Genomic DNA, 21,897 nt, shown 5'->3' on the forward strand with positions numbered 1-21,897 from the left:
CGGAGCTAGACCGGACACGAGGTTAAACCGAACAGCTTAAATATCTTATAAACTAGCAATTATTTCGATCCATTGATTAATTTTGTAAACGCGTTTTTAGGTGACAGACAGACTGGAATTTAGTTAGTTGGAGGTTGAGACGTTAGTCTCACTAAAGGCGGAAACCAACAGAGAATCCATTCGAACATGGTTTCATTTTTGGCACCCCATTGTATGCGTTCTTCATTTTTGAGTTAAGCTTTATAGTCCGGCTTAGCCTCGCGGTTTCAGAAATATTGGGTTCTGGGTTGATTAGATCTGCGCGACTTGGTACGAAAGCTGATGCATATTTTTCCAAATCGCAAATTCGGAATCATAGCAGATGGTTGACGCTGAAAAATTAACAGAATCAGACGGACGAAAATTACATTGATAGCGAATGGAGAAAAATACCGATGAATGTTTTGAATTGAATTTGAATTCTATCCTATATAGAAACAATAGTAGGGGAGATCGGGGCTAAGCCGGACACTTTTTGGAAATGCACAGTTCGAAAAAATCTTGTGGTTTTACATCTTATAAGATGCACATAAATGTAGCATCGTATTTCACACAAATTTGTATTCAAGAACATGTAAAATTGTGTGGTTTGAAAATTACATGACTTGAATTCGAACGAAATAAAAAGCAAAAGATCGATAACAACAGCGCGACTTGAACCGAGAAACATTTGATCACAAAGCACATTGGTTAGTCGACTGAACCACAGAAGCACATATCTGCTTGTTGAATAATTGATACAACTGTAACGTTGCTAATACTAAACTGTTAAAGTTAGGATTCGATCATTGGCGTAACATGTGTCGGCAAGCTAAGCCCGTATTCGAGCGAATTGCGCTGCGATACGCTCCGCGCGTGCGGGTCGTGATTGAAAAAATCATTGCTCCGAAAGTATTAATCTTTCTACTCTGAAACTTTGCCAAGATTGAGTTAAACCCCTAAGGCTCCTTTTTTTAACTAAAAAAAGAAAAAAATAGGCCCAAGTTTGAATGGTTTGAATTACCTTTAATTTTTTTCATTAAATTTACTTTAAATTTTTTTTTTTGGAATCACTTATTTGAAAGCTTAGGAAAAGTCGCACATTTCATGTCTTGAACGAATTTTTGTATCTTTATTAGATTTAAAAGTATAGGCTCTTGAAAAAAGGTTCTTTTTTGTAAATGTAAATGCGAGACTTCAAAAAAATCATATCTCATATCATAAAATAGTTAGATGAAAATTAAAATTTTGGATGGCTGATTTTGCGTGGAATGCCCCATATAAATCCATACACCGGCACTCAGTAGCCGCGTGCAAATTACACTCGGAGCGTGTAAAATTCTTTGCTAGTGGAATATTGCGTCATTTGAAAAATAAGGTAGTTATGAATTGTATCGTTTGTAGAATTATGTCGCCTGTAAAATTCATAATTTTTTTCTGTGTTGAGAAAAGCATCCATTACAACTAGGTTTTCATCCAAGTTATGTTTATCGTTGTATAGCTTCAACTTTCAGTCACAATTCCCAACTTGTGGTTAGGAAAAATATGCATTAATTTCCGTAAAAAGTCGCAATGAAGTGATCAAATTCAAATTTTCAGAAACTGCCGGACTAAACCGGGGCTCTACGGGGAGAAACCGGGCATTTCTTGGAAATTGAAAAAAAAAATACAATTATTATTATTGCAAGGTTTTTAACCAATTTATCTGAACAGTTGTGTAGCTTCAACTACAAATCTCAATTTGTGCACCAAGTCGCCGTGAAGTGACCAACCCAAAATCCAATATTTAGGAATAGTTGGATTAAACCGGGGGATCTCTATGGGGCTAAACCGTACTATAGAGTTTCATACAAAAATGAAAAAAAGGAATGCAGTAGGGCGCCAAATCTAAAGATAACTTAATAATATTGATTGTCTGTTGGTTTCAACCTTGCGAGAGACGTAATCCTACTCGCTGGGAGTATAGGTATTGTCTGGAAACTTCACACTCTGCAGAACCAAATAATTGATGTTGAAATTGACTTTAGAGTTTTTATTGGAGACTATTCGATTGATTCGCTACATATAATGAACGTTTTGATTTAATTTATAGTAAATCTTGTTTTAACAAGTCATGTGAAGTAGAATTGAAAAATAGATATCAATATTTTGGTACGTTTCAAGAATCCGTTAAGAAGTTCAAGTCGAAAATTATGCGTCCGATTGAGCCCCACTTTTTTTTTGTTCGGTTTAGTCCCGCACAGACAATTCATTTTCGAGACGCAATAACAATTTTGTTTTCCACGTAAACGAAATAATCACTGGATTCAGCACGAAATCAATATTGAAAGCACTAACCAGACCGTCATTACAATGCACAAAAATCAAAAATACCCAAAAATTTCGAGAATTAAACAAAAAAATATTTCAGTAAAAAACGTACATTTTTCGATGCGAACACGATTGACGACATGAAAGCGCGTTTACAATGTCAATCCGTGGATAGAAATAATTGTTGGTTTAGGAGATATTTATGCTGTCCGGTTTAACCCCGTTTCCGGACTAGCCCCGGTTTCCTCTATATTTTCTTATTATTATATTTGAGGCAATGAATCGTTAGTTTGAAATTATAACTTTTATTCGATTTCGATGAATTACGATGTTACACCCTTATTTTTTTTCGTTAAATTGGCTTGTTTTTACAATGAATAGACAACTGTGTAAGATTTCATTAACGCTGTGGTAAAAAATTCGGGAATCATCCAAAACTACGAAAAAGAAATATTTTCGCTATTAAATCACTGTGAAACCCGATTTTTCTGTCGGGGCTGAGTGTCATGTTTTTCAATTTTCGCCATGATGGCGTGACCGATTTTCAAATGAATGGTCTTATAGCTAGTTAGTGATTTTCAATTGAATTCGATCCCGACTTCCGGTTATTGAGATATACCTGAATTGAGGCATCTAATTTATTTAGAGTTGATCAGACAGATTGTCACGAACTTAGATGCAAATTTTTAGGCATGTTACGACTAGTAAAGCTAAAAATTCACAGGTGGATAGATAGAATCAGTTATCAACTAGACTAGGTAGGATCATAACGTATGGGCTAAAAGTCCCGGGCCTAACAAAAAGAACACGATTTTTTTGGTTCAAAATTATCTTCATTCAATAACGTAATCTTCATCAAGAGCAACGTAATCATTCCAGCGCCGCTCTAACATATCAATGCCACTTCCGTAGAACGAAATTAAAATCTTTTGCCTCATAAATGGCCTCAGTTGCCTTAAAATAGGTCTCAGTTGCCTTAAAATAGGCCTCAGTTTCAGCGATAACCTCTTCGTTCGTGCGAAATTTCTTACCGGTGAACGTATTTTTCAGGTCTGCGAACAGCCAATAGTCGCTGGGAGTCAAATCTGGTGAATACGGTGGATGTAAGAGCAATTCGAAGTTCTTGTAGTTTTGCAATTGTTTTGATTGACTTGTGACACGGTGCGTAGTCTTGATAAAATTAAATTTTGTTTGCCATATGCGGTCGATTATTTGCCATTTCAGCCTTCAAACGCTCCAATAATATTCACTGTTAATGGTATTTCCTTTCTCAAGATAGCCGATAAATATCATACCACGAACATCCCAAAATACCGAGGCCATAAACTTTCCAGCCGGTTGTTGTGCTTTTGGGACGCTTTGGACGAGGTTCACTAGTTGCTGTTCGCTCAGATGACAATCGTTTTGATTCTGGAGCGAAGTGATGAATCCATGTTTCCTCCATTGTCACATATTGACGCAAGAATTCCGGTTTGTTACTTTTAAACATGGCCAAAAACTGCTCAGAATCATCAAAACGTTCTCGTTTTTGGTCGACAGTGTAAAAAACGTGGCACCCACTTTGAACAGAGCTTTCTCATAGTCAAATGCTCGTACAATATAAAGCCAACACGTTCTTTTGATATCTTTACGACAAATTCACTTTTCGATCATTCAAACGATTATGTGGATTTTTTTATGTTTTCTTGTGTTACCGCCTCATTTGGACGTGACGTCCACTACGGTTTGCATTATTGGTGTCTCTACGAACCATTGTTTTGGGGTATTTTCCCATCAAGAAGCAGTGTAAAATTAAAACACGCAATTGGTTTTGATCCATTGTTCTGAAAATAACAAAAGTAATGTCAATCTTATCACAATAACTCACAAACTAATCAATAGAATATCATGAAATTTTAAGCTGTTTTTCAAAGGTTAATATTAACTGGAAAAAAAGTGACTGTAATAAAACTAATGCCATCTATGTGTTAGACCCGGGACTTTTCAGTCCATGTGTTATGGGAAAGGAAGCAAATTTTGCTAATTCTACATAGCTTTGCTCTTGATAGGATATAATAAAGTCAATCTATGTGTTCATCAGGTTGATATTGTAAATCACAAAACCATTGCGGTACGCTCACCCGTACGATAAAGCAAATATGCTTTCATAATGCATAGTTGCTTGATATGTTTCCAAATGTTGCACAATCAATTAAATTAACTTCGATCATGTCTGGGATACTCCGGTACATCCAGAAAACAAGGAGTAGTATTTACTTATTTGGTTGTGGGTGTAGGACTGAAAATAGCCGTTCAAATTCAAATCGGTTTCGAAACGAAACCGTCTTTTTCTTTTTCTTCGGTATCCGATCAATTGTAACTGTTTGGGCACACGAGCCTCGGTTGCAGGCGTCGAACACTTTCGCTAAATGCGCATTAATATCATGCCGATGCACTAACTGAAGCAACCGAACAAAAGCTACATTTTACTGCCGTACATGGTTAATGATAGCCGAAGCAACACCGGCTACCACGTGCTACACTAACAAAAGTGAAAATCGAATTATAATATTAATGCACTGGTACTTCCGTTGGTGCGTGTTCCGCCGCTTGTCTTCGACTGTACCATCGGACCAAGCAAAAGATGTTTTTCGATCGTTTTGTCTGTTCGGTGCTGTACGGACTGCAATACCAGGTAGTGCATGTACGCAGTAATGCTTCAGAGTCGTCGTCCCACAAATTAAAACTTTAAAGTTCACCACACAAGAAAGGTTTCCGTTACATGGTCAAGAATCATATAATCACTTACATGGCCGATAAAACGTTAGTTAGTACGAGGTCAATGTGATATGTGGACCAAAATTGGAAAAAAATCACAACAGTGAGTTAAGGTCATATAATCCGTTTCGGTATCCATCCATCAACGTATAGCTTTCATGTCATGGAATGTAAATTTAGAATTATCTCACCTGAACTCGTTACCTGAAACTGATATTTTAAACTAGGATCTAGCATTTGTGATTTGATTGAACTTTGTTAATTAAAATTGAACATCAATTCATACTACTACAATCTTTCCTGCACAATTGCTTTTGATATATAAAATAGTGATTTCGTGACCCAATCAACCCAATTAGAGGGTGGTTGAAGAAGAGAAAGTTTTACTGAGAACTTATTTGTTATAGGAAACTGAAAGTAATTACAAATCATGTTAAGAACTCTCGTCGGATCTTGTCAGTTAACAGAAGTGATTTGAGCTTGTAAAGGGTGATTTTTTAAGAGCTTGAGAACTTTTTTAAACAATAAAACGCATAAAATTTGCAAAATCTCATCGGTTCTTTATTTTAAACGTTAGATTGGTACATGACATTTACTTTTTGAAGATAATTTCATTTAAATGTTGACCGCGGCTGCGTCTTAGGTGGTCCATTCGGAAAGTCCAATTTTGGGCAACTTTTTCGAGCATTTCGGCCGGAATAGCCCGAATTTCTTCGGAAATGTTGTCTTCCAAAGCTGGAATAGTTACTGGCTTATTTCTGTAGACTTTAGACTTGACGTAGCCCCACAGAAAATAGTCTAAAGGCGTCAAATCGCATGATCTTGGTGGCCAACTTACCGGTCCATTTCTTGAGATGAATTGTTCTCCGAAGTTTTCCCTCAAAATGGCCATAGAATCGCGAGCTGTGTGGCATGTAGCGCCATCTTGTTGAAACCACATGTCTACCAAGTTCAGTTCTTCCATTTTTGGCAACAAAAAGTTTGTTAGCATCGAACGATAGCGATCGCCATTCACTGTAACGTTGCGTCCAACAGCATCTTTGAAAAAATACGGTCCAATGATTCCACCAGCGTACAAACCACACCAAACAGTGCATTTTTCGGGATGCATGGGCAGTTCTTGAACGGCTTCTGGTTGCTCTTCACTCCAAATGCGGCAATTTTGCTTATTTACGTAGCCATTCAACCAGAAATGAGCCTCATCGCTGAACAAAATTTGTCGATAAAAAAGCGGATTTTCCGAATGGACCACCTAAGACGCAGCCGCGGTCAACATTTAAATGAAATTATCTTCAAAAAGTAAATGTCATGTACCAATCTAACGTTTAAAATAAAGAACCGATGAGATTTTGCAAATTTTATGCGTTTTATTGTTTAAAAAAGTTCTCAAGCTCTTAAAAAATCACCCTTTATTTGAAAAGGTTACCAGACAAAAATCAAATGCTGAGTTGGATTAAGTTCCTATCTTATATCCGTTTCGCTGTAAGCAGTGGCGTAAAACTTGATTTCCCACCCCCATCATTGGTTTAATGAACAAAAAAATAATGGTTTCCTCAATTTCCATCTCTTGAGGGATCGATTTGGTAAGCCACTGGCCATAAGGACCATTTCATAAAAACTCGGTTAATACTAAACGTCTTTCGTTGAAATATCTTCCGACGGAATAGCTTTCGATGAAATGGCTTTCAACTAAATAGCTTTCGACGAATGACGAAGCAAAATGGCTTTCGACGAAATGGCTTTCGGCAAAATGACTTTCGGCGAAATGGTTTTAGGTGAAATGGCTTTCGGCGAAATGGTCTTCGAGGAAATGGCTTTCAACAAAATGGCTTTCGGCGAAATGGCTTTCAGCGAAATGTCTTCCGACGGAATGGCTTTCGATGAAATGCTTTTCGATGAAATGATTTTCGACGAAATGGTTTTTAACTAAATAGCTTTCGACGAAATGACTTTCGGCAAAATGACTTTCGGCAAAATGACTTTCGGCGAAATGGTTTTTGGCGAAATGGCTTTCGGCGAAATGGTCTTCGAGAAAATGGCTATCGACAAAATGGCTTTCGGCAAAATGGCTTTCGGCGAAATGGCTTTCGACAAAACGGCTTTTGGCGAAATGACATTCGACAAAATGGCTTTCTGTGAAATGGCTTTCAGTGAAATGACTTTCGGCGAAATGGCTTTCGGCGAAATGATATTACAAAATGTCTTTCGCCGAAATGACATTCGACAAAATGGCTTTCGGCGAAATGGCTTTCGGCGAAATGGTTTTCGGCGAAAAGATATTCGACCAAATGGCTTTTGACAAAATGGCTTTCGGCGAAATGGCTTTCAACGAAATGGTTTTCGGCGAAATGGCATTCGACGAAATGATTTTCGACCCAATGGCTTTCGACAAAAGAAGATAATTGAATTTACCAGATGTGTAAATCAATTAGAATTGATTTCAAACGAAATCGCAATACAAATGAAATTTTGGTTTTGAAATAAACTCTAAATATGTGCATGCCAGAAGATTTAAATTTACCAAACAGCTTTAACTGTTTGGGGCTTGTAAGTAACTTCCTTTTAACATATACTTTGTAAACAATTCTTTGTTAAAGTTCTCCTGTTTGATTAGATCGCGTAGTTTCGAAAAGTTTGCTAACAGTATGTCAACTTTGATGTAGCCTCACCCTAACTACAGTTTTAATTGGCTAACAAAATGCAACCGCAAACGTGAGCGTATCTTGATATTTCTTTCAATAAAAAAATTAAAAAAAATTATCGGCAATCTTGTTCATTTTTTCGAAGGAATTTTTTTTTGTATTGAAAAACGTGCTCTAATTCTCATTCCAATGAAACTACTGAACTGGTGCCAGTACATTATAAAAACAGAGCCTATCACTGTGATTATGGTTTCGGTTCTGTGCTGCCAGTGTTCAAGTGGGCAAGGTAGCCTGTCGTCTACCCTGGCCCAAAGTAGACAATAACAAGTAAATACTATCACTTTGATATTTTATTGAGATTATTAATTTTAAAGATATTTTTTTCCAAGCTTTGAATAAATCGCGTTGTGGATCGCGCTGGTAGAAGTGATTGTATGTGTTTGGAAAGAAGAAAAGTACTATCTTTTTCTTCTTCAACTATTTTTCAGCTGCTGTCAATATTTTGAATAATTTCCGAATCTATTTAGTCAACGTACTAATTTTATGATAGTCAAAATGTCATCAACGTATCACAACATGTGATCTGATAGAAAACTGTTTCCTCAATTTTTTCTAAGTTTGGTAATAAATTTGTCTTCAGTTATTTTTCTAATGTCACAATAATCCACATATACCAATTTCTCGTTTGTATTTGAAGTGATTGACATAAGAAGGCAAATTGGATTGTGATAAACTCTCATCAGAAGATATCATACAAATTATACAGTTAACGATATTAGAATGGTTGAGAAATAATTAGTAATTACTCTTTCCATAAATGATAACACAAAATTGCAAAAGAATTATATAAGAACGTTGAAACTCAATACAAGTTCCACTTTACGAATGCGAGGACAAACTGAAGAAATAACACAGTTTTGTTGGTGTCTTAGGGCAACTGTGTAGAAGACGCAATCCTCTAGGCAGCACTGGGAGCACGCCGGTAATTTTTCAAGGTATAATTAGTCGATCTGATAGTTTCACTCTCTTGGTTATGACTTATGAGACAGTGCAATTGCCTTCGCTTCTGTATTGTATAACCCTGCCTTCATGATTAATTTGATGATTTCCATGGTCTGCGTTTTTTTTCATAGATGAGCATAGGAAAAACATTGAGACATGATTATTTGGTAGGTCAAAAACTAAGATAATCATTCAATTCTTTGATTAATGCATGGATCGACAGATTACAGCTTACAAGTGTCATAACCGACAAACCATAGTTTCATATATCCGCTGAACTCTCTCGGAAACATCTGAACCGATTTCAAAAGTCTTAAACTTATTTGATAGCTCGAATGGTTCGTGATAAACAATTCCAATTCCGGAGGTATAATCGTAGTTAAATGGCGATGGCTGGAACCGATTTTGACCAACTTGGGCTACAGCGTGGTCACAGATCACGTTCATATGATTTATGATTAACGCTTTCGGTTCTGAATATGAAATCGTATAAGTTACGTAACCGACAAACCCAACTTTTCCTCAGAAATATCGGAACCGATTTCGATAAACTTGAACTCGTTCGGAAGCTGCCAGGGAGACAAAAGATTCGGTTCAAACATATTATTGCTGAAACTTTTGGGTTTTTGGAATGTTACCGAATAAGCGACGTCAAAGCACAATTCTGTATATTATCCGAATCATTCTGGAAATTATTGGATCTATTAAAATTTGTTCAGCTTAATAAAGAGGATCTTTAAATAGCAAGACAAAAGGCATTATTACAAATTACCTCTAGGAATTTTTCAATACGGATTTGCTTTTCACTTCCGATTCCGGAAAAATAATCGTAAAAGTGACGTAACCGACAAATTGCATACGTTCACTTTTCTCGGAAACGGCTGAACCGATTTCAACAAGCTTACGCTCGTTTGAAAACTACTATTCACTTGTGTTTTATATTCGAAAATCAAATGGCTCACACTTCCGGTTTCGGAGATATAATCGTAGAAGTGACCGACAAATCGCACTAAATTGTCTGGAAGTGATCGATATACTGCACTTTTTTCTATTCTATCTCCCACTTTTCTCGGAGATGGCCGAACCGGTTTCAACCAGTATACGCTCATTTGAAAGTAACTATTCGATTATTTATATAGTTCGATGTTCATATGACTAACTCTTCCGGTGACCTAACCGTATAAGTGACGCAATTGACAAATATAACTTTTTTTCCGCACAATTTTATCAGATATAATAAATGATCAAGTGAAAATGTATTATTTTTCATTCATTTGGTTTGAGGAATGTCGCCGAATATGTGACGTAAGCGCTAGAACATACTTTTGTTATCTACCCGAGTCAATCTAAATGAGTTTTTTTTAAATAACCCAAATTCTTATAAGGGGTTATTTTTAAATAAAAACCTATTATTAATCCACCTAGTGCTGTGATAATTCCGTCCTCTACCATCGACACAGCCTCATCAAAACACTAATTTGGGCTCGTTTCGACACCAACTTCTCAGACCAAGAGTATCAGAGATAATACATTTGAACGTGATCATAGGTCATTATATGAAATAATTATACGGAAAGAAAAAAATCAATTTGTCGATTACGTCATCCGAAACTTGAAGTGTCAGGCATATGATCGGAATAGAGCAACACCCCAATTTCAGTCTCGAACTAGTCTACAATTATTGATATCGGTTATTCCATATCCAAGAAAATTGAGCGGTTTGACGTTTACGTTACTTATACCATTATATCACCGGAACCGTAAGTGACAGCCATTCGAACTTCAAACCTGCTCAATAAACACATAATAGCATGAAAACGAGCTTAAGTTAGTTGAAATCGGTTTAGCTATGTTCAGTGCGTTCTCATTTTCGGAATATTTTTGTCGAATTTAAGAATACATCGTTTCATATTGCCGTTTCAAGATCCGGTTTTTGAAACCATGAATTTTCAATCATAGACCTTTTCGATAGAAATTTTGTGGTTTCAATTATTTTTATTGCAAACCTGTCAAAATTAAACAGTTTTGAATCACTTTTTTGCGCTTCCCATTTGAAAGGAAGAAAGAAGAATGACTTTGTATATAACGAAGAAGAATTTCTTTATTTTGAGTGCAAGTAACTCGAATTTTGAGATAAACTCACTCAAATTTTGAAAAGAATATTTTTTTCTTATTTTGAGTGAAAATACTCAAATTTTGACAGCTTCGTCCCTTCACTCAAAAATGAGTGGATAGGTGGTAACTCAAGTTTAGAGTACGTGCACTTTTTCTGAATTTGAGTGGTGTGTCACCCAATTTTTAGTTATGTTCAATGAGGGTGTAAGTGAAAAGAAAAGTGTAGAAGAATCCTTTATCCAGCAACACTGTTTCGAAAATGTAACACATGGATCAATAAGTTCCGAGACTAAAGCAGAGATGGCGCTCGTAGTAAACCAGTAACCACGTCTTTCTAGAGTACTAACCTTTGCTTGAAACGGGTCAAAATTTTAAGTCGATCCGACCAGAAACAGCTGAGTTATCGAGGTTGGAGTAAAGTCGTTTTGTAGTTTGTTTAAAAAATGGAAAAAAACCGAGTTTCCTGTTTTGATAAAACATTGTTTTTTAATGGGTAAAAACATCGTGCAAGCGAAACAATGGATTGAAAAATGTTATCCGGACTCTTGTCCATCAAAAGCAACGATTTGTCGGTGGTTCGCCGAGTTTAAACGTGGTCGTACCGACACAAATGACGCGGAACGTTCGGGTAGACCTGTGGAAGCCGTTACACCGGAAAATGTGAGTGAAGTGACAAAAATTATAATGAAAGATCGTAAAGTGAAGCTCCGTGAGATTGCTGAGATGACACAGATATCATATGGAAGTGTATTTACTATCCTTCATGAAAAATTGAGCATGAAAAAGGTTTTTTCCAAGCGGGTGCCGCGATTGCTTTCGATGGAACAAAATGCACCCTGCCACAAGTCGATGAAAACAATGGCGAAATTGAACGAAATGGGCTTTGATCTGCTTCCCCATCCCCCATACTCGCCAGATTTAGCCCCTAGTGACTACTGGCTCTTTGCTGATCTTAAAAAAATGCTCCAGGGAAAAAGATTTGGCTCAAATGAGGAGGTCATCGCTGAAACTGAAGTTTATTTTGAAGCGAAAGATAAATTTTTTTATAAACATGGTATTGAAAAATTGGAAAAACGATGAATTATTATATTGATGAATAAAAAAAAATTTGCGAAAAAAATGTTGTTTCCATTGTTAGTCTCGGGACTTATTGATTCATGTGTTACATATTTGGTTTTCAGCGGGGCATAAAATTCGACGGAATCGCCGCAGAACAGTGAACTAATGAGCGTCAGAATCACAGGTGCCAGGTTGCAGATTTGCAAGTAAATTTGCCGATTTCATTTGTAAGCAAACTCTGCAATTTTGCAGACTTTTTACAATTTTTTGAACTTTTATGAATTTATAAATATAAGCGAAATTATAGCTAACGCTTCAGTTCTACGTGTAGCATGCTAGAGGTAGGTTGTTGCTAGACAGCAAGACAAAAAGTGCCATAAAACGATTTGAAGCTTTAATTGGTTTACTTTGTTCTTGTGCCATGCGAGTTTGGATAAAATGATTTGTTATGTCGCTTTGCAAGAATCTCATGGTTAATTTTAAGTGCTTAAGATTAATTTCTAATTTAAACAAGATGAACTCGTTTTATTATCGAAATCGCAGAATGGTAGTAATGGTAGAGAAGTGAACGTTATAAAAATAACTGCATGCATGCAAAACTTGAATACAAGCTTGGCGAAAAGAAGCTTCAATATCTAAATCCATTACGCTAGTATGCATGTAGGTATAGTTGCATATATTTGGGCTATTAATGCAATTTCGGTAATTTCGTCGGATATAAGACAAACACAAATGAAGGCAAACAGAGTCTAGGTTCGCGTGTACGATGTTGATTCTTAATACATTTAATTTTGTTACGCGGGAGATACGCACCGCGTAACTTCTGGAATCCACAAATAAAACAGCGTTGCTTCGGAAATCCTCGTGAAAAACCGCGTAACAAACTTGTTCTACATCAATAGCTCGAACAACCCTATGGGGCTGATCCTTGTAGTTTTCTGGTTATAAATACAACGATCGGTTGAATCGATGTTGAATGACAGTTTCACTATCTTTGCGACATTTTATCGCTATCTTGTCGCATCGCAATCTTTGTTAACCGTCAGTAAAAATTACAATAAATGCAAGTAAAGTAAAAACGAAATAGTACAGAGATGCCAGGTCTGCAGATTTGTCTGTAAATCTGCAGATTTCGTATACACTACTCTTTTTTACACGGGGGTTACGAACCGTGTTGAAAAAATCCGTGTAAAATAAAACCGTTTTAATTGGGGAAACCATGCAAAAAAAAATTACCTCGTGGAAAATTTGACATAATAATTTCAAAAACCGTAGAGACCTTAGTGTATAGTGCTGCAGACATTGTTTGTTGCAGACTTTATTCGCAGACTTTTGAAAATCGAGTTTTTCGCGAACTTTCGTCAAAATTTACAGACTTTTGAAATTGCCGCGACGTTTTTTTACTCGCCTAGTCAGGTTAGCGTATTATACTTTCTAGTGAAATTGAACCCTGCAGACATTTTTTTCGGATTTACTGACTTTTGAAACCCTGTCTGAAGACATTTGAAAATTTTTCCTGGTATCTCTGAATCAGTGAAATATAAACCGTTATCGATGTCAGAAGCAAGAATAAAGTTCGCTCGAAGCAAACGTTAACACGTCAAAGATTTATGTTTTTTTCCGTTACAATGAGAATGAAAAAAAGAAAGGCACTATCCCACCACTAGATGGATTAAAAATAGGTTTTTGAGATTTGTATTACTGTTTACAAATATTGTTTGCTGTTGATTATATAAAAATAGTTTGTTTGTTATTTCGATTATGGAGTCTTCAACATTAGGTTATTCGCTTCTTCTGATATTGCATTTTTATATGTTTTGAATTGTAAATTTAAGTGAATTACGATTCTCCTTTCGTGTGTACCTAGAGAGACGTAAATTTACACGATTTTTTTTAACTATGTTGTCCTCATGTTGTTCGTTCTATTCGTTTGAGTAAAATGTCGTCGGTAAAATTGTTGAAACTTTATGCTTTCATTACATAAAACATAGTAAGCTTATAAATTCACTTTGAATATCTATACATACACGTAATTCGCCTTGTTAAGTGGCACTGCGATTCATCCATACCCAGTCCGTGCAATGAAAAAAACTCTATTAAAATTCTATTCAACATTGTATTCACTGGCACAATCAGTTTACGTCGTTGCTCGGCCGCTCAGTAATTTATTATCACCTCGTTTAAGTCTAGTTCTATTGAGTGCCACTGTAGTACTCGGACGGGCCATTATTTATTGGTGCGATTACATATCACTACTGCTACTGTTGCTGAAACATTACTCACATCAGACAGAACCTAGACACGATCTCGATTTCAATATTATTTGCATGACACCGAACCGAAAATTAACATTCAACGGCACTTCATTAGTAAGGCGGACAATCTTTCATTATCATTATTGAATGAAGCGGAAGCAAAACATTTTGCTCTCTATTTTGACGGTGAATACCTACGAAAACAGAAACAGGTTTAGATGTGAGATGGGTTTCAATAGGCCTCCGATCCATTTAGTCGCTGATCAAAACATATCGTGAATAATCGTTATCGGCTGATCAGAGGGGAATATCCCCGGCGAGACTTGGAACCAGTTCTTTTTTTTTATTCACTTCCAAAACATTAAAAAGCGACATAGCGTACACAGTTTTATGATCCAGTTATGAATTCTGTTATACGATGGTGTACGGTAGTATTTTTTTTATTGATCTCCCAATTCTTAACGAACGGATTTTCGAGTATTTTCTAAAGTTCCATGACACATGTAAGTTTAAATTTTTCTCAATTCGAATACTCGACCCAAATCTTTATGGATTACCGCAGTCACTGTAGCCAGTGCCAGTGACCTGTTTTTTTGTATAAATGATTAGACAACTTTTACCAGAAGCTAGAAGAACGGACGGCACTACACGGTACAACCTGTCCAACAGCCTGGATCAAGGTTGTTGAAGTACTCCGTGAAGTGGGGTTTTCCTTTCCAAACCAGCATACTAATGATATCTAGATCTGTTATTGTTGTTGTTGTTGTTCACTCGAAGCGCACTTCTTTCAATGCTCTTGTCGTAAATTGGCTGAAATCACGCTCGGGTTCCAATCTGATTGCTTCCTCTTGTAGAATATGGCATCCTTGATGGTTCTGCTCGGTGACTCAGCACATTCGCGACTCCTAGGGTTCAAGTTTCCGTGTTGTTTCTTACAGGCCGCTTTTGGCGATAATTGTTCTGGCGGTGAACTGGACGAGAAAGAATGTTTTCAAGTGGGTTTCCTCACTGACAGAGCGATAAAAAAATGTGCGAATCTTTTTATTGTTCTTATACTGTCGGGCTGACTAGGAAGTGCACAATGCCAAATCACGTTTTAATCCACCATATCCGAAGGTGTAAGTATTTTTTTCTGTTTCAACGAATATTGGCTAGCTATGTAAATCATACGTTTGTCAATCGAAGTGTATTTTTGTTCATTTTGGAATTTTTAAAATCGTTTAAAACGTGATTTGTACGATGGAAGATTTCTTAGAACCACCTTGATTTGGTTCTCTATAAAGTGATCCAATCCAAAAGCTGGAATTAGTCTATATTCTTGAAAATATCGAATTATTTTAACTGGAAAGCAAAAATTTGACATCTTTATCATTTTTTTTCTCGACAGTGAATGTCTTCCGGTCTTCCTGACTTTATCTAACCCAACAACTAACTGCTGCTAGCTGTCTTATACGTATACAGTTAATAATTTTTCTTCTTCAGAAACTTTCTTGGCTTCGGAAGACGACTAACGGAAGCCTTCCAAGCCCTTGGTGGGACAAAAAGTGCTTAGATGCTAAACACGTGAAAAAAATGCTTCCAATACGTTTTCAAAACGAGGAGGAAGAACTCCTGAGAATTTTGAATTATTCTTGGTTTTAGAAACCAAGTACAAGAGCATACTTCGGGCCAAGAAATGTAGCTAATGGAGACATTTTGTCGAAGATTTGTCAAGAGAAACCTCAATGAGCACTCTTTGCAACACGGCCAGACGAATGTGGAATCGAAACGTGGGAAATGAGAGTGAGGAATACTCGAACCGATGGATATTTGACTTTGCTAGGAAAGTTTGTCCAGATTCTGTTCCTACGCAGAGCATTATTCGGGAGTCTACTCCAAATAATGGTTCCATTGACAGTCCCTTTTCAATGATGGAATTTTCTATAGCACTCTTGTCTTGTAACAATAACGCTCCTGGGTTGGACAGAATTAAATTCAACTTGGTGAATAATCTGCCCGATCTTAAGAAAAAGATGTTTGTTGGAGTTGTCTTCCAATCACGACTCATATAGACCCATTGCAATGTTGTCCTGTATCAGAAAGTTATTCGAAAAAAATATTTTTCGACGTCTCGACACTTGGGTCGAGACGAACGGCTTGTTATCAGATACTCAGTTTGGCTTCCGTAGAAATAAAGGGACGAAAGATTGTCTTGCATTGCTTTCGTCGGAAATCCAAATTGCCTTCGCTGAAAAACAACAAAAGGCATCTGTATTTTGAGACATTAAAGGAGCATTTGATTCAGTTTCCATTGATGTTCTTTGAGACAAGCTCCAACAACATGGACTTCCAGCGGTTAAAAATAATTATTTGTAAAACCTTTTGTCAGAGAAGTGCATGTATTTTTCACATGACGATTTGGCAACATTCAGAATTAGCTACATGGGTCTCTATAATTTTTACGTTAATAACATTGACAGCTGTCTAGTAACACCATGCACACTAAGACAATTGGCAGATGGTGGCGCGGTTTAGTTACTGGACCCAAAGCTGTTGACCTGCAAAAACCATAGCAAGATATGTTAGATAACTTATCCGTTTGGGCTGTTCATCTGGGTATCGAATTCTCCGCGGAGAAAACTGAGCTGGTCGTCTTTTCAAGAAAGCATGACCCCGCGCAACTTCAGTTTAATATGATGGGAAGAATGATCGCAGGTTTGACCTTGGGGTGTGGTTAGATTCCAAATGCACAAGGGAAGGACACATTAGGTATCTGATAACAAAATGCCAACAGAGAGTAAATTTTCTTCGAACAATAACTGGATCTTGGTGGGGTGCTCACCCAGAAGGTCTAATGAACTTGTATCAGACAACGATACTTTCAGTGATGGAATGTGGATGCGTTTGCTTTCGTTCCGCTGCAAACTCTCATATTCTCAAACTAGAGCGAATTCAGTATCGATGTTTGCATTCGACACATACAATGAGTCTTGAAGTTCTGGTCGGAGTTCTTCCATTGAAAGATCGTTTTTTGGAGCTTTCATCACGATTGGTAATAAGATGTGAAGTACTGAATCCCTTGGTAATTAATAACCTCAAAAGGCAGCAGTCGCCTCATTTGCGTTCGTAATACATTCTGTATTGATTGCGGAATAGCATTGGCTGGTGGCGCTAGAATTGGACAACTAGTCGTTAGGCGGTTACAAGCCGTCTCGTGAACATCGATTTCACAGCAGAACCAATTGATTCACTGTCAGATCTATGCGGTTAGAGTTCGTGATTACTTTTCCGGAACCAGATAAAATTGAATGGAATCTACTTGTTCTCAAGTGAAGCGATTCCAGAAATATGTAGCAGGTGATCTGACAACACATACTCCAATTTAAATGAAAGTTTGCACACGTGTTCAATATTGTTCACATGTGTACGAATCATTTATTTTTCACGGATGGAAGAAGCCAATCCGATTCTAGGCTAGACTTTAAAAATCGGTAAATGATTTTCTGTATATACTTTTCCATATCACTGTAGCTCGGACACTTAATTGAACAAAAATGGTGTTGAAGGAAAAGTTGTAGGAAATCGAAAAATTAAAAGGAATAGAAAAAATCAATCAGAAAAAATTGTTTTATTTTATACATATACTATATATATAATTCACACTTGTTGTTAATTTTAATGGTGTCAATCAAAAAGTGAAGAAGTTACAGTTTCCGGTTTTCTGTTCCTGATAGCAAATAGTCAATTGAATAATGGAATATGATTCTACAGTTGAACAATTCTATGTGAAATTAGAGGTCGACTTGGCTTTGTATTTGACTCATCAGTGCAGAGCAGTTCAAATTGAACTGCTTAGTGCTAAACTCGGCAGTTCAATTTGAACCGCTAAGCAGACGTAAAGTTTCTGCTACTTACAGAACACTTTTTGTTTTGCAACGAAGTGCAATGTCTTTTCTGACGTGCCGAACGAAAACGTGTTTTCGACTATTTCTGGCGAAAACGTGTTTTCGACTATGTATTTTTTGTTTTGGCTCAAATTTTGCATAAGTATTCTTTATGACTAAAAAGAACAATTTGCATCATCAGATGGTTTATTTTGAGACAAAAATAAGACCTAAAAATCAAATTTCTTAAAAAAATTTAGTTTTTTGCCTTTCTCATAGAGAAATTTTATGCAATCACTTGAAAAATTGACTAGTGAAAATTGACCCAGAGGGCTAAGTGTTCTATATCATTCGACACAGTTCATCAAGCTGAGCAATGTATGTGTTTGTGCGTATATGTGTGTGAGTATGTGTCAAATAATGTCACTCATGAAATAAAAAATCTCGTAGTCCCATAGGTTGCTTTTGAATTTCACACCGTCATTTAGAGCGAGGATGCAAAAAAGGGTAAAATTTTTCTAGATTTGGCTTAAAACTGATTCAATTTGTGGGATATATTAGTTACTTACTAAACGAACCGACTTTTGCTATACTGGTTCCAAGTTCCCGGTTTCTTCGAGCCGGGATCCGAAAATTTCCGGTAAGATGGGAGAAAGTTGTCGCTAGCGACGGAAAATACTTTGAATAATACATCTGTAAGCGCTTTTTCGCAATAAAGCTTTAAATTTTGGAAAAATTAGGCGGAAGCAAAGTTGTACACCTAATAGAAGAAAGATTACTATGAGAAAATTTATTCTTTTGACCTATGGAATATTTTTTTAGTGGTTAATTGGTTATTTTTCACTAAAAACTTAAATTCTTCATAATAACTAAACATTGTTTTTGGTGTAGCTACTTAATTTTGTTAAAAGACACAAATCACATCCATGCAGTTCCATGAGAAACTGATATTCGATCTCTCAGAATTTCGTAATATTTGAAAGAATCGCTCTCCATCGAATAATATTAGACCCGTATTTTTATATTGTCGTTAGGGTGATCATTTTCTTGTTATCGAAAAATTTGGGCGCAAACCACGAAAACCGTTGAGAAGTTATACAATTGACTTTTTCAAACACAAAACCTAAACTTCATAATTTTCGCATATTTTTCGTGAATGCTATAGGCATTTATTGACAACATATCCAAAAATTAGCGGAATCGGTCGATTGGTTCAAAAGTTATGATTTTTTTTAAATGTATTTTTTGAAGAAAATCGATAATAATCGATTTTTTGATCCACCCTAACAAGGAAATGGTCACCCTAATGACAAAATAAAAGAGTACGGTTCTAATATTTTTCTTCCCAATATTACGAAGTTCTGAGAGGTCGTACATCAGTTTCTCATGGAATTGCTATATAAGAATATCTAGAAAGAATTTTTGGATGCATTTTTTCATAATTAGGGGAAGGTGTTCGGTTGCCGGCACCCCACCGTAACTTTTGAAAGAAAGCAGATAGCGTCAATCCGACGGCTAAGAAAAAAACGTTGAAGACCGGTCAAATTAATACCAAAGGCGCCACCATCCAAATATTCGACCAAGAGAGCCAAGGCGAAGTCACAATCAGACAATGAAGACTCTCGTGAAAAATGCTTCCAAATAGAATAAATTCTTTGAATAGCTGCAGTCTTGACTTAGATTTTTCCATTTTTAGCGAAATTTCTTGGGGTGCCGGTAACCGAAAACCTTTTCTAAAGTGGCCAAAATTTATCATTTAGGGGTTAGCCAAATTTTGTGCTAGGGCACATAACCGTTATTATTATTTTTACGTTTCGTCTTTGACTCATCAGTGCAGAGCAGTTCAAATTGAACTGCTTAGTGCTAAACTCGGCAGTTCAATTTGACAGAACACTTTTTGTTTTGCAACGGAGTGCAATGTCTTTTCTGACGTGCCGAACGAAAACGTGTTTTCGACTATTTCTGGCCGATGCAGGTTTGGTCATTTAGGGGTTAGCCAAATTTTGTGCTAGGGCACATAACCGTTATTATTATTTTTACGTTTCGTCTTTGACTCATCAGTGCAGAGCAGTTCAAATTGAACTGCTTAGTGCTAAACTCGGCAGTTCAATTTGAACCGATAAGCAGACGTAAAGTTTCTGCTACTTACAGAACACTTTTTGTTTTGCAACGGAGTGCAATGTCTTTTCTGACGTGCCGAACGCAAACGTGTTTCGACTATTTCTGGGCGATGCAGGTTTGGTCATTTAGGGGTTAGCCAAATTTTGTGCTAGGGCACATAAGAAAAAAATAATAACAAAATTTATCGCTTTACTAAATTGATAATATTTTTTTTCAATGAATCAACTCAGTTTCTTAATCAGTTTTTAGCCAGGGACTTTAGCTTTCCATTGATGTATAGATGTCCGCATAATGTGCACTAAGTTAGAAGTTATGAGCTAAAAAGAAAAGGGTGCCGGTAACCGAACACTTTCCCTTATATATTTTTGGTCAATTTTTGAATTCTTGAAAAGGTGTTTAATTTATTTTATTAGCCGCGTTGATTTTTTAGGGGGCCCAATCGATTTCCTACCACTTTTATTCGACACAAATTTCCTAACAACAACAGTTTCCGAGTTAAAATGATTTGAAGAAATTATATGGAATAAATAAATTCCCATCCTTTAAGAAAACGCGAGATGGCATTAGCAGTCCAACATAAATCTGCTAAAGCACTGATGAGCTGAATGCGCAACGTAAAAAAATTACGCCAAATTTAGTCAAATTGATCTCTTTATCCGTGCAAAACAAAATGCTTTGTCGTGGAAGCGTGTGAAAAGATTCATTCAAATCCGAGCAAATCGATCGTGATTTTGTCACTTTTTTGCTGTTGATTTCTGGAATTGCTCACTAGTAGATTACATTTGATAGATCACTGTATCAGATTGTAGATTATTTTATCTTAGGCATTCTTTTTTTACCATCTCAGGAAATAGGAAAAAAAATCGATAAGCAGTTTTTTATAATCTGTGTCCCCACAATTGATCGCAGGCAGGCCGTACGCAGGATTCATTTAAAAGGGGGGGATTCAAGAGAGGGTTTAAGAGAGGGTTCAAAAGGTGGTGTTCAAGAGGGGTGGGGATTGAAGGGAGGGTGGGGGTTTAGTTTTCAAAAGGTGGGGAAAGCACAAAAAGTTGAATGAAAAGTCAAGTTATTTGCACTTTTATATAATAAGTACTCTATTGTTCATGAAATTTAAAGTTGCAAAATCTTCCATGGAAGGGGGGCGGTGGTTGAATCCCCCAAAACCTCCCCCTGCGCACGGGCCTGATTGATCGACTAGAAAGTCACTTGAATGTACGGAACGTTTCATTATATTTTCCACTTCAATCATACCTACCCAATCATGTTTTTCTTTTCAATATCAATACCTATAATTATTCAGTTCGCATCTAAGTTGGCGAAACTATAGTTTTTTTCCTCTGTGAGCGTCATCATGACTTGATTTCATTGTCATCTCTCGAACTTCGTTCCCTACGTCATGCACAGTTGCAATAAGGAGATTTTCACCGGGAGACGGCTTGGCTGGAGGCGTGCGTTTCCCAGTTTTCTCGTTTGCTTAGTATTAAGGTGTGGAAAATTTGCTACTTTATTATAATTTCGTATATTCTTCTGTAATTAACCGGCAATGAAGCTGCTCTGCTGCTTGACAGCCTTTGTTTTAGGCAGACAATTCCAGTTCCAGCTGGTGTGAATGATAAGGACGAAAATGGAATATTCGTTATGTGATCGATGAGTCGTCCTTGTGCACTTTGCCTACTGCCTACGGTAGATGGCTCAATTTGTAATCGATTCGGAATCTTTGAATGGCAATTTGAAGAAACGGAAATTCTATTA

General features: G+C 36.7%; 1 protein-coding gene across 2 annotated transcripts in view; it reads left to right on the forward strand.

The window, feature by feature from the left end:
• LOC131438011 (myb-like protein A) overlaps positions 1–21,897 on the forward strand; it is a 386,239-nt gene that overhangs the window by 25,498 nt on the left and 338,844 nt on the right. The gene's annotated exons all lie outside the window — the stretch shown is intronic.

This window comes from Malaya genurostris, chromosome 1 (assembly GCF_030247185.1).
Source record: "Malaya genurostris strain Urasoe2022 chromosome 1, Malgen_1.1, whole genome shotgun sequence".
In the NCBI taxonomy this organism is placed as follows: Eukaryota; Metazoa; Arthropoda; class Insecta; order Diptera; family Culicidae; genus Malaya; species Malaya genurostris.